This window comes from Rhinatrema bivittatum, chromosome 5, assembly GCF_901001135.1.
Source record: "Rhinatrema bivittatum chromosome 5, aRhiBiv1.1, whole genome shotgun sequence".
Lineage (NCBI taxonomy): Eukaryota > Metazoa > Chordata > Amphibia > Gymnophiona > Rhinatrematidae > Rhinatrema > Rhinatrema bivittatum.
The window spans coordinates 258,832,373-258,846,602 of NC_042619.1; positions in this window are offsets into that span (position 1 = coordinate 258,832,373).

Below are 14,230 nucleotides of genomic sequence, written 5' to 3' on the forward strand. Positions count from 1 at the left end.
AATGCTCGTTGGGGGGGGGGGAGTGATATATATCCATGGGTACTAATGAAATAAGGGCTGAGGCGGCACAAAAGGAGGTTAAAAGAAGGGAAAACAAAGATGCAGAAAGGGGAAGGAAGGAACCAGAAGGAGGACAAGAAAGGGAACGAGAGAGGGAGGAATGTCCGAGTTACTGTTCCTGGTAAACAGAGGAGCGGGATTCATGGGCATTTCCTGCCAGATGTCTGCACTTCAGCAGCAAGCAGACACTTCACGTGCTCAGTAACAAAGGGATCCCAGCCACAAACATATTTTCTGCCTCTGTTCCAGCAAGGGAGCCCAGCAAGGCTGGATGGGCTTTCACAAGCAGGTGTAAACTGTTCTTGTGTTCCATCCCATCCTTCAAATTAATGATGGGAAACCATTTCTGGGGCACAGTGTCTCTCTCTCTCTCTTTCTTTTCATGCCGTCTCTTCTTTCTCATATACCATTTATTTTTAGGTATTAGACTAAAACTCTTTTTGAGCCAGTACAGTTCAAGACACTTTGAATTAACAAAATCTGTACTTATTGGCTGAGAGGAGTAGCCTCAGCCCTCAGGAATAACCTGAGGAAATATTTCTGCACAGTGGATGCATGGAACAGCCTCCCAGAGCTGGAGGAGGAGCAAAAACAGTGACCTTATTATTAAAAAAAAAAAAAAAAAAGCCCTGGACAGGCACAGAGGATCCTTAGTGATGGGGAAGTGGGGATAAAACTGTAAATAAAGTCGGGCCTGTGTGCTATTGCAATAGAAAGGGGAAAGTACAGCATAACAGAGTCAGAGCTGCAGCAACCTCTCCACTCCACAGCAGCTTCCAAAGGGAGGAGGGCACTCTTATCCAGTGGTGAGAGAGGGGAGGAAGAGGAGGAGTGAACTGAGACACAACGGGGACGATACAATAAATCTGTGGGGAAAACGGGGCGCTCAGTCTTCCTAACCTCTCCTGGGCACGTGATTGAATATTTAAATGAGGGATCGTACTAAAAAGGAGGCGCTAGGGACAAATGTGCGCCCCTAGCGCCTCCTCGGCAGCAGGCTCCCAGGAGAGGTGGCAGTCAGCGGGTTAGGAAAGCGGACACTCAATTTTGCGAGCATCTGTTTTCCTAACTTGTACACAGCCATGGGTTAGGAAATTGGAGGCTCGTTAATTAAGCATCTTTTTTTTTCCTAAACTGACCTCTGGCACACTTTTTTTTTTTAAACATTCTGGTCCTTTTGGTTCCTCAGACTTAATATCACACTGTATTGCATCAGCCCTAATGTGTGCACACAGTCAGGGCCCATTTTAAGATTACAGTGCCCACGGGCAGAGGACTGGGAGCCGGGGGAGGGGCAAATGCACAAAGAAATCAGACAGCAGGCGTAAACTTGGCACCTTCAGATTTTGCATCCTAGGTAGGTGCCTGGGTTGTCTATGCCTAAATCCAGCCCTGCCCACAGACTCTGGCAGGGTAAGGATGAGAAGTTTCTCTGATTCCTGATCTGTCCTCTAACTCCCCTTTTCTCAACAACCAGTCATTGGACTGGCAGTGTCCCCGGCAGCATTTCTGTCGCTTTGTAGGGCAACAGAGATTGAAGGAGGAAGCCAGACCTGCCTTGCAGCTGCACATGCCACACTGCACCCTGCCCCACAGCCAGCAGACTTTTCCTAACACCGCCGGCCCTGCCCCCGCCCTGCAGTCCTATTTGGTTATAGTCGGGGCCCGATCCTGAGGCGACACCTCTAGGAGGGGGAGCAGCTGCAGCTGAATGTTAACCAGTCGGGGTGAGAGGAGGTTAGGGTCTTCTCGTCCCCATTCTCAGGCCCCGCCCTCTCTGTAAGGCCCGAGAGTGGAGCGGCCGCTGATTCAGTCTCACACCAGCTTTGTTAGCATTCAGCTGTGGTTGCTCCCATCCCAAAGATCGGGCCTTTGGCCTGGCCCTAACTGGAAAAATAAACTCATGAGGCAGGGTATTAGTGCTGCCGGCTGGCAGATGGAAGGGTGAGAGAGGGAGGGATTTCTTTTTTTTGCTGGCTGGGAGGGAAATGGAGGTATTATTTACTTCTTTTCTATTGGCTGACTGCGACAGGGAAAACAAACTGGCAAATTACCTGCTTAAAATGACATAGAGCAGCTGCAGCGATGACCCATGGGATTAAAGACATCTCTGCTCCTTCATTTTCTGAGGAACCTCCTCATCCTTGCTCCTCAGTGCTGCAATTGGTCCATGTAACTTAAGGAAGGTAGTTAGCCAGTCCCTGGCATACAAAAGGTTGAGAAACACTGTGACAGAATATAATTTGGATGAATGTGTCAAATAGCAAGGCTTCATCTCTTGATCTAGTACTGATTTTTTGTACCACAGCAACATGAAACATAGATCGTAGTAGAAAAGGACCATTTGTGTTTGTCTGCTGAGCAGTCACAGGCCAGTTTTGATTGTGGTATTCTCCCTCCCGTCTCCCTCCCTCCCTCCTGTCCATATGTATTCCGTGCATTAAGAAAGGTGGAAGGAAGGCAAAACGATTACCGTCATGGTTAAAAGGTGAGGTGAAAGAGGCTATTTTAGCCAAAAAAACATCCTTCAAAAATTGGAAGAAGGATCCATCTGAAGAAAATAGGATAAAACATAAGCATTGTCAAGGTAAGTGTAAAACGTTGATAAGACAGGCGAAGAGAGAATTTGAAATGAAGTTGGCCGTAGAGGCAAAAACTCATAATAAAAACTTTTTTAAATATTTATTTATTTATTTATTTATTTATTTATTTATTTATTTATTTTACATACCGACATTCGATCTCAATTGAGATATCACACCGGTTTACATTCAGGTACTGTAGGTATTTCTCTATCCCCTGAGGGCTTACATATCCAAAGCAAGAAACCTGTGAGGGAGTCAGTTGGACCATTAGATGACAGAGGGGTTAAAGGGGCTCTTAGGGAAGATAAGGCCATTGCAGAAAGACTAAATGAATTCTTTGCCTCCGTGTTTACTAATGAGGATGTTGGGGAGATACCAGTTCCAGAGATGGTTTTCAGGGGTGATGACTCAGACGAACTGAACGAAATCACTGTGAACCTGGAAGACGTAGTAGGCCAGATTGACAAACTAAAGAGTAGCAAATCACCTGGACCAGATGGTATGCATCCTAGGGTTCTGAAGGAACTAAAAAATGAAATTTCTGATCTATTAGTTAAAATTTGTAACCTATCATTAAAATCATCCATTGTACCTGAAGACTGGAGGGTGGCCAATGTAACCCCAATATTTAAAAAAGGCTCCAGGGGCGATCCGGGTAACTATAGACCAGTGAGCCTGACTTCAGTGCCGGGAAAAATAGTGGAAATTATTCTCAAGATCAAAATCGTAGAGCATATAGAAAGACATGATTTAATGGGACACAGTCAACATGGATTTACCCAAGGGAAGTCTTGCCTAACAAATCTACTTCATTTTTTTGAAGGGGTTAATAAACATGTGGATAAAGGTGAACCGGTAGATGTAGTGTATTTGGATTTTCAGAAGGCGTTTGACAAAGTCCCTCATGAGAGGCTTCTAAGAAAATTAAAAAGTCATGGGATAGGAGGCGATGTCCTTTCGTGGATTACAAACTGGTTAAAAGACAGGAAACAGAGAGTAGGATTAAATGGTCAATTTTCTCAGTGGAAAAGGATAAACAGTGGAGTGCCTCAGGGATCTGTACTTGGACCGGTGCTTTTCAATATATATATAAATGATCTGGAAAGGAATACGACAAGTGAGGTTATCAAATTTGCGGATGATACAAAATTATTCAGAGTAGTTAAATCACAAGCAGATTGTGATACATTACAGGAGGACCTTGCAAGACTAGAAGATTGGGCATCCAAATGGCAGATGAAATTTAATGTGGACAAGTGCAAGGTGTTGCATATAGGGAAAAATAACTATTGCTGTAGTTACACGATGTTAGGTTCCATATTAGGAGCTACCACCCAGGAAAAAGATCTAGGCATCATAGTGGATAATACTTTAAAATCGTCGGCTCAGTGTGCTGCAGCAGTCAAAAAAGCAAATAGAATGTTAGGAATTATTAGGAAGGGAATGGTTAATAGAATGGAAAATGTCATAATGGCTCTGAATCGCTCCATGGCGAGACCGCACCTTGAATACTGTGTACAATTCTGGTCACCGCATCTCAAAAAAGATATAGTTGCGATGGAGAAGGTACAGAGAAGGGCAACCAAAATGATAAAGGGGATGGAATAGCTCCCCTATGAGGAAAGGCTAAAGAGGTTAGGGCTGTTCAGCTTGGAGAAGAGACGGCTGAGGGGGGAAATGATAGAGGTCTTTAAGATCATGAGAGGTCTTGAACGAGTAGATGTGACTCGGTTATTTACACTTCGAATAATAGAAGGACTAGGGGACACCAGGCGCAAACAAAAGTACGCTGGATTTTATAAGATACGCGCGTAGCCGCGCGTATCTTATAAAATCCGGGATCGGCACGTGCAAGGGGGTGCACATTTGTGCAACCTGCGCGCGCTGAGCCCAACGCGCGCTGCCTGTTCCCTCCGAGGCCGCTCCGAAATCGTAGCGGCCTTGGAGGGAACTTTCCTTCCGCCTCCCCTCACCTTCCCCTCCATTCCCCTACCTAACCCACCCCCCTGGCCCTATCTAAACCCCCCCCTACCTTTGTTGTCAGATTTACGCATGCGGAAAGCAGGTGTAAATCTGCGAGTGCCAACGGGCTACTGGTGCGCCATCACCCAACCCAGGGGCTGGTCCGGAGACCTCGACCACGCCCCCGGGCCGGCGCCACATCCCCGGGCCCACCCCCGAAACGCTGTGTCACTCGCGGCACGCCCCGGCACGCCCCTCCATGCAAGCCCCGGGACTTACGTGCGTCCCGGGGCTTGCGCGCGCCGCCGAGCCTATGCAAAATAGACTCTGTGCGCGCAGGGGGGGTTTGGGGTAGGTTTTCGGGGAGTACACGCGTATCATACGCACGTACCCCTTTCAAAATCTACCCCAAAATTTCCTTGCACAAAGCATTCAGTGTTGTCTCCCCTGTGAAGCCCCCCTTTCTCCTCCCCCCATCAACCGCTAGCACATTACCACATGGCTCCACTGTGAGGAGTCTTTTCACTGGGGTGGGATAGGACCCCGTCACCGCAGCATGACAGAACGCCGCCATGCAGGGCCAATGCTAACCTTTCTGTAGCCTCGTGCAAACAATTACTGGGCTGGCCCTCCTCATTCTGGGTTTTTTGTTCAATCATTTTTATTCATTTTGTAAGCACAATTAACAAATTAGGAACACAGTAAGCAATTGTACATTCAAAGCAATAAGACGTGCCAGTAATAATAGCGATACAAGTCTCTTACATTTATGCACCAATAAAATTATCACTATCAGGATACAATAGTACAACAATACTGTGCCACAGGTAAGCTTTCTTTTTATTTTAATATATAACCAATGCCCTCTCTCCCTCCCCTCCCACCCAAGCATTAACGAACTAACTAACTAACTAACAGGTATATAAGGTATGATTGGGTATAATCCACATATTCGTAGAATGTCCCAATGTACATAGAAGGCCTGTCTATTGTATTTCCTGACTTTATTGCCAACCTATTGCACCACCATGTGCTTAGACAAGTCCAGCACCGGAAGAAGCCAACACCCCAGAGACAGTACCTGATTGGACTAAAAGCAACGATCCCCATTGGTTACCGGAAGTAGAAAACACACCCAGGATGCACGTCAAGGCATTTCTATTGGACAATGCAAAAAGTTTTAAAGTTTCGGACACAGAGCTCCGTGCTGAGAAGCAGCGCTGAATACCAAGTTGTAGCAGACCTGTTTCTCCAGGGAACAACTATTTCCTCTTTTCTTGTTCCGCTTTTTTATTGTCTCTGTCTTTCTATCAAATAAACTTGCTTTTTAGATTGCAAAGCTGCCTGAAGTTGTCTTTCTGAATCCCGCTATAAACACCAGGTTAGATAGAATGTCCCAGGTAAGGTATCCGGGGGTTCTCAGTGCAGTCATTTAGGAGCATGATAACAGTCCAACCAAGAACGGGCATAGTCCTTTGGCAGGGTTAGAAGGTATTTTCCCCATATTGAGGACACTTATGAAACTCTTTTTGGGGACGTCTGTTGAGCTGAAAGGTATTCCATAACCAACAGTTTGTTATTGGTGTGCTTCCAAGTCTGGAACAGGGCAGGTGTAGGGACCATCCATTGAGCTAAGATAGCTGCTCGTGCAGAGAAAGTTACCTTGTCCAGGAAAGTTTGCTGGAAGAGATCAACTTCTGATAGTCTGTCTTCATAGAGGCCCAGTAACCAGATGAAAGGGTCCAAGGGGATCTTGCGAGACCACAGGTGAGACATGAATGTTGCCAGTGCTGACCAAAAGGCTTGTAAGGTGGGACAAGTCCAAAAACTGTGAAGGAAGTCAGCCTGGGGTTCAGTACAACGAACACATCTAGGGTCTGCTAACAGTCCCAGTTGGTACACTCTTTGTGGGGCGCAGAAAGCCTGATTTAAGAATTTGAATTGCTTATCTCTCAGTGTTACACATTCAGAAATGTTGCAGACATTCGAGAACCAAAGGAGCTGGAGGGTCAAGAGGACTCGAAACAAGTGAAGGAGGAGCGAAACCTCGGAACATCAGGAAGCCTGAAACATCAGAAAGTGGTGCCTTGATCTTTTCCAAATATTTATTAAAGTAGAGACATATAGATGTATTCATAAAAATAGATCAAGGCATCTATTCTTTTTTGTTACCTGACGGCCATTATAGATCGCCTACCTCTTTGTTTTCTGGAACATCAGGAAGTGGAACATCAGGAAGCCTGGAACATCAGGAAGTGAAACATCAGGAAGCCTGGACTAGGAACCTCGGAACATGAAGACATGGAACATCAGGAAACCACAGGAAGCAACGAAGACTCAGGAAGCAAGATGAGACATGGAGCTCCAACGAAGAACGAAGACCTGACGGAGCGCTGGAAGACGAGACTTCCAGGAGCAGGAAATTCCAATGCAAGGCAACACAGGAGTGCAGGAGAAGCCCTTTTATAGGGCTAACACAGGAAACCAGGTGAAGCTGCCTTCTGGTGGGGACAGGAGGACCCCACCTACGCTGCCCCTTTAAGAAGGGGAAGAAGACGCGGGCCTGCCCCTTAGGAAGGGGACAGGACCTTGGAGAGCGGCCACGCTGCCACAGAGACACTGAAGACAGGAGCTGGAGAAGCTGGGCCTGCATGCTGGCAGGCCCCGACATCGGCAGTGGCTCCTGTCGCTGCAGGAGAGATCAAAGGCGGCTCCAGCCGCCAAGAGAGACCGGGGACTGCGGCCTCTGGCCGCGAAGATGGGAAAACATCAGCGGCAGCCCCAGCCGCGTTGAGGCACAATGGCTAGGCCCGCCGTGCCGGAGAGGCACTCTGAAGTCCACGGCTCCTGCCGCGGTGAAGACAAGCTGACTGTGGCTCTTGCCACAAAGAACATCGGCGGCTCCATACCGCGTTGGAGAAGGCCAGCACAGAAGGTGAGAGGCCTGCTCATGGGGAGTAGCTCCGCGGGCAGGAATCATAACAATCGTGACCATCATGTAGTGCCACTGACTGCTTGCAGCTTATAGGTGAAGCCCACGAAGCACTGGGGCTTTCTAATCATAGGTTGCTTATACCAGAGTTCATATATTCTCCAATAAGGAGCTATAGCAACATCAGAGTGAATGCACCACACATAGAAATTGTAATGTGCACTTATCTCTGGAAAAAATCCACAAATATAGCAATGTCTTATGCAGTCCTGAAGTCTATCCTCTGACACTGCGGTGTTTCGGAGTATGAAACTCCTTCCTCAGGTAGCTTCAGAATAAGATCTGCTGCGGATGATTCTGTGTGGAAAGTGGAAAAAAAGCTCTTTACAAATGCACACATAGCTGGTGACTTGGAACAGAACACTTACTAGGATACTCTGATGCAGTCAGTCTATGAGCGGGTTTAGAAAATAGTATGCGCTGCAATAGAAGTCATTGGAGAATTTAAAATATTTCTGCAAAAGTATATGAAGTAGTAACCTGCACAGTAGTTGTTGTACTCATGTGCACAAAGCTGTGTGCTACCTGCTAGAGTTTCTCCCCACCACTGACAACTTCGCCACTGCGAGAACGCTGTTTTTAAAGGGAACCCCACCAGCTCTGGGAGCTGACAGCAGGAAGTGATCTACATGGAGGATACCAAATATGGATAATGACATCAATGAACCGGTGGCCATCTTTAAAGGACCGCTTATATGAGGGAATACCATTCTATTTTATCATTTAATCCTCTGGGTTCGGTGGTTTGCAACCGATAAATCCATTGGTTCTCCTTAAGATTTAATGTTGATATTCTATCACCACCTCTCCAATGAGGAGGTACGTGTTCGAGGATAATCCATTTAAAAGTGGGGTTCTCCTGATGTTGGGAATTATGCTGGACAAAAAGGTCCCACTTGTGTTCCAGAAATTTGTGAAAAAACTTATCTTCGGTTAGGTAGCTGGGGAAGTGCCACGGTCGAGGAGGGGTCTTTTCATAGGAGGAGAGAAAGTCTATCCAGATGGGAGTGTGATCTGCAATTTCCTAATCTAGAAAACAGGTCTTGGGATGTAAGTATATAGTCAATTCGTGACATTGTCATGTGAGCTCTGGAGACATGGGTGTATTCTCTTATCTCTGGATGTAGTATTCGCCAAATGTCCAAGAGCTGAAGGTGTTTAGCTAAATAATAAACTCCAGACCACAAGGATTGTTTGTAACCCGGGGGGAGACAGGATTTGTCCAGCGCGGGGTCCTGAATGCTGTTAAAGTCTCCTAGGATTAGTAGAGATCCCTGTGTTTGGGTGAGCAAGAGGGGTATAAGTGATTTATAAAAGTCCGGGTCAGGAGCATTGGGAGCGTAGACATTGCACATGGTAAGGGGATTGCCCTCCAATTGGCCTTGTACAATAAGGTAGCAACCATCCGGATCTGGAATTTCTTTGGTAAGCTCAAAATCAGTATCTTTGCTGATCAATATTGCAACCCCCCCCCCCCTTTCTTTCCTTTAGTAGGAGCGTAGGAGCATGTCTGCACCCATTCCCTTCGTAGTTTGGCACTTTCCGTAGCATTCAGATGCGTTTCTTGAAGGCATACCAGGTTGGCTTTAATGCGCTTGGTATAATTTTTTTTCTTTTTATTGGTGAGCCCAGCCCATCTATGTTCCACGACAAAATTCTGTGTTTACCCTGCATCGCCTGGTCCCGCAGTCATTAAAGTAGCCATGGTACTTATGAGAATCGCAGAGGAGGCCCCCAGCCTAGCTCCCGCTGCTTTACTATAGCAATAATATAACAGGGCATTACAAAAGGATTCAAAAAACATGGCAACAGCGAGTGTCCATACTCCCCAGATACCTTGCATCCTATAGATTACAATCCATACCTCAGATCCCTGCAAGTGCCCCCCCCCCCCACCCCCCCCCCCCCCCCAACTAACATCTGAAGTTGACTTCTCTGGTCAACTGTAGAGATCATGTTTCGATGTGTCTGGGTGCCACATCCCCATGCCTTCAGTATGTCACCTCGCATTACCAGTAAGCTGTCTTTCAAGTAGCTGAGCATTCAAAGAGCGTGTTAATCCATGCCTGTGCCAATTCTGGCGTTTCATATTGAGTCCATTTGCCATCGGGTAAAATTCTAAGTCTTGCCGGGAACAACAGAGAGAAGCGTATCTGTCTTTTTATGAGTTCACCACAGGCTGGGGAGAACGCCCTCCGTAACGTTGATACCTTTGTGGAATAGTCCGTTGCAAAACAGATGGGAGACCCCCAGGGTAAATGCTCTGATTGTTTTTTTCGAGCCGCCTCCAATATTTGCTGCTTATGAAAGTAATTCAGTACCTTAAAAATGACGGTCCGCGGCTTGTTCACCTTATCTTGGCGCAGTCCAACACGATGGGCCCTCTTTATTTCCAAAGCCCCTTTCAGTTCCGGTAGGCCCAGAGCATCCGGGATCTACTCCCGGAGAAGGCCGCGTAGCTCGTGCTACTCTACCGTCTCGGGTATGCCAATAAGGTGCGCGTTTGAACGTCGTGAACTATTCTCAAGCTCATCAATTTTTTCTTCGTGTCTCTGATGGTTTTCTCCAGGGTTATGATTTTGCGCGTGAGGCCTTTAACGTCATCTTCCAGGACCGACGTTCACCCCTCGACTTGATCTAAGCAGGGAGTGAATTCCGATATAGAGGCTTGGAATGAAGAAATTTGAGAAGATAAACCAGCTAACTTGTCGTCTAGTGCCGCTATTACCGCTTCTTTGATTTCCAGGATTGTAGGGTGTAGCAAATGCATTTGTTCCTCATTGGTACCTGTGCTGGGCGCCATCTTAGCCTCTATCGGTCGAGGTTTTTCCTTTTCCGGGCTGTGTGGGCAGGAAGGAAAGATCATGCTATCACCACCCACAGACCAGTGGCAGTCTAGGCCAGGGGTGAGCAAACCTTTTGAGCCATGGCCCCCCATTCCATCCATACAATTTCTTGCCCCCCCCCCTTCCCAAAGTTGAGTTACATCATGTATATAATATATATATAGTTACAAACAAAATGGGCGGGCAAAGAATATCACGTTCAAGTATTCAAGGCTTGTTTTCAGTGCACTGAAAACAACTGGTACACAGATATATATAATTTTAAGTAAGACAACAAGCAGTAAATATCCAGCTGTCCCTTGTGAGTCTTCACTTGGAGGTTTAGTAGTTTGGGGAATTCGGTTCAGATTAAACTCCTACTCAGGAAGCCACTGGTGTGTCAAAACAGAGGTGCCTTTGTCGAGGGAGCAAACAGTTTGCAAAGGAGATATTTGGTACTGACCGGCTGTTTGGAGAAGATGTAAATCTCGAGGGAGCTATCGTGGTTAAGAATTTTTGTTCAGCAAAAAGTTAAAGCATTTCAGGTTAATGATTTTTCTTTAGTTTGTCATCCGTCACTCCATTCAGTTTTTGGAACATTGTTCACCTATTAAAAAGACTGTGAATTCTATTGGATGTACTGCTTGCTTGCTTCATTAGCAAAACTGACACAGGATAGTGTCTATGAACTGTTTTAGTATGTGTATTATTCTAACATGCTATAGATACCATGATACAGGGTGTTTCTGTTATGGAGTGCGCCCTTCAGGCCCTGTTAGGAGTGCGGGGGCGTGGTCCTATCTCAAGGGAGGATGTGAGCCCTTGGGTCACGGCGTGGCTCAGGGAGGAGCCCCAAGACACACCGCGAGAGGTGAGCAGGTACAAGCACGGATGGAGCAGGAGCAAGGCTGGACTGAAGACAAGGTGAGGAATATCTGGAACAAGGCAGGCTCAGCCCTCCACTGGACCTACACGCACCAATGAGACCCAGCAACGCAATGCTGGTCTCGAGAGTAGCCCTCCGGCCACTCGATAGCCCTTCCGGACCTGCTGCTTGGGAACGACGAGTGCGTGAAGCCAGACGGAGGCTGAGGGCAGGAACACGAAGATTCAGACGAAGACTCAGGATACTCAGGAGACTCGAGGGACTCAGTCAAAGACTCAGGTTACTCAGAAGACTCGGACAAGGATTCAGGTTACTCAGAAGACTCGGACAAGGATTCAGGAGTCAGGCGAAAGTACTGGGTGAGAACTACATCGCAGCGCGCCCTACACAGCCGCCCATGGCTGGTCATGGACCACGCTGAGCGCGAAGCGGAACTTGAGACTGGAACATTTATTTATTTATTTATTTATTTATGCATTTTTATATACTGAACATATTGTGTGCACTTCACGTCGGTTTACATAAAGATTGGGGACAAGCCATTAATACTTTGTCCCAAAAAAACATAAAACTATTTATAAATAAAATTAAAATGGAGTTAAAAATAATGAAACATTGAAATTAAAACACCGAATAAAGCCCTTTGGAATTGCTAAAATCTCATAATAACGTTCTATGCCATAAATTACAAAATAATAAAATACATTATTAATAAAATACCATGACTAATGGTAATATCATTTAAGAAACTAAGATTATAAAATACTAAAAAATGTTGAAGATTCAGTAGAGGAGGACCAGAAGGCTCATCTGCATACTGCTCCCAGCATCCTCCAGGAGAGGAGCCCAGAGGTCACCACAAGCGATCCAGGGATTGACTTCCACAGCCCCAGCTTCCAGAGGCCCCGCACCCTTTGCAGTAGAGGAGGACCGGAAGCATGCGCCATTAGGCGTGTGAATCTCAAACCCTTCCATTAACTAAGTGTAGATTAATTTAACGGTGGTTAAAGAGGATTGGTAAGTATAGCTTTCAGAAATTTTTGGGCTTATAAAAGTTTGGTGAAAAGTGAAATTAAGGGATATATTATTTAGAGTTTGTGTGTGTCTGAGGTAATAAGCAAGCCAGAGATAGTTAATTCTAGTGTCTGTCTTTCCCACCCACTCAACCCTTGATTTTTAGGTACGAGACACTTTCTCATTAAAAATCAATCAGGGTCTTATCTAAATCATACTATTGTACCAGCCCTTATTGAAAGTTTAATCACCCCTTGTAGGACACTAGCTGATTAATTAGTAAATTCACCTGTAAATTTAAAGTACTTTCATTCCAACTCCCTTAGTATCCTAAACTTAACTAGCAGCTCAATAAAACTAATATGAAGGCAGCAGTCTAGCAGCAAGAGGGGGGCTTTCCAGTCTTTTGCATTGAGTGTCACATGTATGATTTTTTACCCGCCGGTGAGAGATTGTATGTGTGCCCTTGATGCAAAGAGCTCCTGGCTCTCAGGGAACGAGTCCGATCTCTGGAGGCTAGAGTAGCAGACTTGGAGGAGCTGAGGGAAACAGAGAGGTACATTGATGAGACATTCAGGGACATAAGAACATAAGAAAATGCCATACTGGATCAGACCAAGGGTCCATCAAGCCCAGCATCCTGTTTCCAACAGTGGCCAATCCAGGCCATAAGAACCTGGCAAGTACCCAAAAACTAAGTTTATTCCATGTAACCATTGCTAATGGCAGTGGCTATTCTCTAAGGGGTAGATTTTCAAAAAACGCGAATAGGCGTACTTTTGCTGGCGCATCAGGCGCAAGCAAAAGTATGCTGGATTTTAGTAGATACGCGCGGAGCCGCGCGTATCCACTAAAATCCTGGATCGGCGCGCGCAAGGCTATGAATTCTGTATAGCCGGCGTGCGCCGAGCCGCGCTGCCTACCCCCGTTCCCTCCAAGGCCGCTCCGAAATCAGAGCGGCCTTGGAGGGAATCCTCTAACGCCCTCCCCTCATCTTCCCCTCCCTTCCTCTATCTAACCCACCCGCCCGGCCCTGTCTACACCCCCCCTTACCTTTCTCCGGGGATTTACGCCTCCCGGAGGGAGAAGTAAATCCCCGTGCGCCAGCGGGCCTCCTGCGCGCCGGGCCGCGACCTGGGGGCGGGTACGGAGGGCGCGGCCACGCCCCCGGACCGCCCCGGGCCATAGCCACGCCCCCGTACCCGCCCCCAAAACGCTGCCGACACGCCCCCGAAACGCCGCGACGACCGGGCCCGCCCCCGACACGCCCCCGACATGCCCCCCTCGGAAAACCCCGGGACTTACGCGAGTCCCGGGGCTCTGCGCGCGCCGGTAGGCCTATGTAAAATAGGCTCACCGGCGTGCAGGGCCCTGCTCGCCTAAATCCGCCCGGTTTTGGGCGGATTTAGGCAAGCAGGGCTCTGAAAATCCGCCCCTAAGTGAACTTAATAGCAGGTAATGGACTTCTCCTCCAAGAACTTATCCAATCCTTTTTTAAACACAGCTATACTAACTAGTAGCCAAGTCCCAAATCTGGTCTGGCAGCCCCAGTGCTGCCTTGGATCAGAAAGGTCTCCCAGTAGGAGATCATCACCCTGGTGTAACAGGAAGTGATCCTGTAGCAAGGACCTGCTCTCCAGGTGATGTATTGTCCTCTCGCACTGAGGACAAGTCTCCCAGGGCTACTGCCCAGGAGGGAAGGGTTAGGCCGGCCATCATAGTTGGTGATTTGATTATTAGAAATGTAGATAGCAGGGTGGCTGGTGGACGTGAGGACTGCCTGGTAACTTGCCAGCCTGGTGTGAAGGTGGCAGACCTCACGCGTCACCTAGATAGGATTATAGACAGTGCTGGGGAGGAGCCATCTGTCGTGGTACATGTGGGCATCAACGACATAGGAAAATGT